We start from the raw sequence: 4,172 nt of genomic DNA on the forward strand, positions 1-4,172 counted from the left end.
CTTAACTGCATCAAACCTCATCTTTAGGGAGTTAACTTTTAGAAAAGATGATACAACTTACTAGTCTCTCAAGATTTTTTTTTTAATAAAAATGTTCTTTACATTGTATGGTACCCAAGTAGCAAGGCTTTGACTTTCATTAGGACATTCTACTTCTAGAGCTCAATTTTGTCATCACTAAAATGCTTACTTTGGGTTACTAACAGTTCTAAAATCATCACGCCTCTCTTATAACTAAAAAAAAGAGACCTGAGTATTCCTCTTCAGTAACAGTAACTTCAGTCATATTGAAGTTAACTTGATAAGAAATATTGTTTTTGAGTTATATTGCCAAGGTTTGAATTTGAGTTATGCCATTTATTAACTGAGATATTAAGTAAGGGACTTAACCTATCACAATTTCCGTTTCCGCATCTGTAAAGTGGTACAAATTATAGGACAGGTCTCATGGGATTGTTAGAATTAAATGGCAATAAAATGTGTGCAGTAGACTGGCAAACTCTTCACCAAACCACTTCTTTTTCTTTGAGGGAAAACAGCTAAACCACGTTTTTCATCTTCACTTGCCATTAGTTGTGGCCATATGACTGAATTCTGGCCAATGAGAGAGGAAGAGATGCATTCTACTTCTAGACTCAGCTCACATAAATCTTCCATTGTAATCCTCCTTGTTCTTTCTCCTGCAGATTTCCCTTGGAAGCCACTTGTTAAAGGTAGCAAAACCACAAAATGAAAGGACTTGTGATCCCAAAATCACAGCTTAGAGAAAAGCTTCATCCCTATTAGGAACACTTGTTTTGGACTTGATATGAGTAAGAAATAAACTTCTATTTTGTTAAATCACTGAGATTCTGAAGTTTAGCTAGCATTAACTAAAACAGCATATAAGGCACTTAGTACAATACTTGTCACAATACTGCTTAACAAATGTTAGATACTATTAATATCATGATTCTTAATAATACAAGAGAACTAAAACTCTGAACCTGATATATGAGCAATAATGTGGAGATCCTTTCTGTGGTATATTCCAGAAAATAAAGTTGTGTGTGCAAGTAGTAAAATCTGAACAGTTCATCTATGTAACTTGTAAAAAGTCAATATTTTGTATTTATATTTGCTACACTTTTTTTTAAAAACTTGACAGAATATAAAAAAGGAAAATCAAATAAATTTCAAGTTGGTGCCATCTTTAATAAACTATTTCTTTCTTTTTTAAATTGTTGTTCAATTACAGTTGTCCCAGTTTTCCCCCCAACTCCCCTACCCTGCCTACCGCCCCCACCAACACACACTCCCTCAGTCAGTCCCCACCCTGTTATCCATTACCATGGGTCCTTTAAAATTATTTCTTTCTTGTGAGGACTTTAATCTATGTTATGATTCATTCAGTGATTTCTCTCAGTATTTCCTAACCCTTTGGATATTTTAGTGCTTTTGCTCATTCTTTTTGTTGTTGTTGTTGTTGAATGTAGGTTTTGGGTTTTTTTTTTCTTCTCAGATTTTAAATATATTTTATTGATTATGCTATTTTACAGTTGTCCCATTTCACCCCCTTCACAACCTTCCGCCCTGCACACCTATGCCTCCATCTTGGCTGGAAGTCCTTTTGCTCATTCTTATTCCCAGTTTATCTAATGATTCTACCTCTCTTAAAGCTTAGATTAAATTTCATGTATTCAGTTAAAGTCTTCCAAGACATCCTGGTTGGAAGGGACTCCGCTTGCACTGAACTGTAATATTTATGCAATCCAAGGCTATACTATTTGCTGTCTTCTATCCTATGGTTTATTCTCAGATGGATTTATATAGCTTGCTTCTCCCTAATCAGATTCTAATCTACCTGATGATAGGGCCTGTGATTTTTTACTTTTTATTGCCCACAGAAAATAAAGTTTTGTGCAAATAGTTAATGATAATTGACTCATGGTTTTGAAAGCCCCACATATATGAGATTTCCCCTAACATTTTAATATTTCTCTGTCCTAGAGTTTTATAGGAATGAAGAATAACATCTATCATAAAGTTTTCTTCATAGATGCATAATAATTTATAGTTGGGGTCAATAGTAGCAGAGGCAGTATTTTATAGTCAGTGGTTTAGTAGAAATAATAAGTTAGCACCCTATTTTCCATACTGGAACAAGGATTTTTATGTGTATAACCAGTTAAACTTTTTTTACTTTTTTTCTTTTTGGTCCTTCATTCTAACTATTCTCTTTCTTTTTTGCATACCTGCTAAAGATGTTTGTCTTAAAAAATATTAAAAGTTATAGCTGAAAAGTTTTAACACTGTATATTTAACATAATAAGGGCCTTAGAATGTTTTAACTCTGAACTTGCCTCTCATCTTCAGTTGATTGCTATGCAATATTCTAGTTTCATCCTGTGTTTATCCTCTTAAAATTAGTGGTTTTTGTTGTAGTCAATGTTTACTTAGACTTACCAATGTGTCTACTAACTTCTTTTCTCACCATTGATTCTTGCATTTTAACTTTTCCTGCTAGGTTTATATTTCTTCTTTCTGCCAGTGAGTGTGGGGCAGAAATTCTCTTAGTCTTGGTTTAAAATGTCTTTATTTTGAGAATTGTGGAAGACTATCCTTCTAGACAAGGTAGTTGAGGAGGAGGCAGCGATTGGAGGGGTAGTTGGCCTGGCATGTACTCAGCACCTCAGGAACGTTATTGCATGTGGACCTGCTTTTGGTTGTCCAGAAGAAAAGATGTTTGGTTTTCAAAAGTGAAATATGTATCGAAGTATAGAGGGCTACTGTATTTGCAGAGCTAAGTCCTCCAGTTCCCAATTCTCTGACAGTAAATGCTATGAGACCTGTTTCGGGATGCATGAGAGTAGTTCTGGAGACATCTGTAATTCCTGTGTCCTGTTCATGAGAAGATGGAAGAAATTGCTGGCAGGGTGGAAAAAAATAAACCTGGAATCATGCAGCAGGACCCAGTCCAAAAACTACATTTAGCCTGGCTGGGTAGCTCAGTGGATTATAGCATTGTCCCGATAGGCCAAGGTTGTGGGTTCATCCCTGGTCAGGGCATATACAATAATCAACCAATGAATGCATATATAAGTAGAATTATAAATTGATCTTTCTCCCCCTGGCTGGTGTGGCTCAGCTGGTTAGAGTGTAGACCAAAGGGTCAGGGGTTCGATTCCCGATCAAGGCATGTACCCATGTTCAGATTCGATCTTTGGTTAGGGCATGTAGGAGAAGCAACTAAAAAGCAATGTTTCTCTCTCACACTGATTTCTCTCTCTCTTGCTCTACTCTCTCTCTCTTTCTCCCTCCCCCCTTCCCCCCTCCCCCGCACCTTGGCCTTCCTCCCTTTCCCACTGTGTAAAATCAATAAACATGTCCTCAGGTGAGGGTTTTTAAAAAATTGGTAATTCTCTCTCTCAAAATCAATAAAATAAAAATAATAAATGACTACACTGAAACCAAATAAAGGGAAAATTCTATTTAGAAACAGGATAAAAAAGCAATCAAATTAGCACACTGCAGAAGTAATTTAAAGGTCATAATTCTGTTGCTCACAGATTCACTTGAAGTGTCTTCCCAACTCAATTTCCCCATGATAGTAACCAGTCATATGATGGCTCAGATACAGAGATGGCTTCTGGCCCTAACAAAACACCAGTTTTTTTCTTTTTAGGTCTCACATACTGGATAAACATAAAATATGTTGAGGGTTTATCTATAAAGGCAATTTTGGAGAAGTCCTCATTGACTCACATCTATTGAAGCCTTGTTGCAACAATAAGAGAGCAGCTGCTGAGAAACTGGAGGAGCAGGGGCCAGAGCCTCTGCCCATCTCCACTCAGGAGTGGTGACTGAGGTTTATGTAGAAGGGGAACAACAAACAATTTAAATTTTGGAGAAAAAACACAGCAACAAAATGACCCTCCTATTTTTAACTTGGATACCTGCTATTCTGCCAAAAGACAATTTATAGAATAGGTTTGAATGGGTTATTTTTTCTCCATTTCCACTAGTTCCACAAATTCTGAAGCCAGTGCCTAGCTTACTAAAAGAAAAAAGGAAGATATGTATATATTGTTTAAGATACTGAATAATTCATAGAAAAACTGAATGCTTCTGTAAAGTGCCCTTTAAGTCTTTTTAGATCTCCTTTAAATGAATGAAACTAGAATTTCAGGTGA

At 36.1% G+C, this 4,172-nt stretch overlaps 1 pseudogene; it reads left to right on the forward strand.

Moving 5' to 3' along the window:
* Positions 1 to 2,721: 2,721 nt before the first annotated feature.
* Positions 2,722 to 3,842, forward strand: LOC112311260 (SIN3-HDAC complex-associated factor-like; annotated as a pseudogene).
* Positions 3,843 to 4,172: the final 330 nt, after the last annotated feature.

The sequence above is a fragment of the Desmodus rotundus genome, chromosome 13 (genome assembly GCF_022682495.2).
Source record: "Desmodus rotundus isolate HL8 chromosome 13, HLdesRot8A.1, whole genome shotgun sequence".
Classification (NCBI taxonomy): Eukaryota; Metazoa; Chordata; class Mammalia; order Chiroptera; family Phyllostomidae; genus Desmodus; species Desmodus rotundus.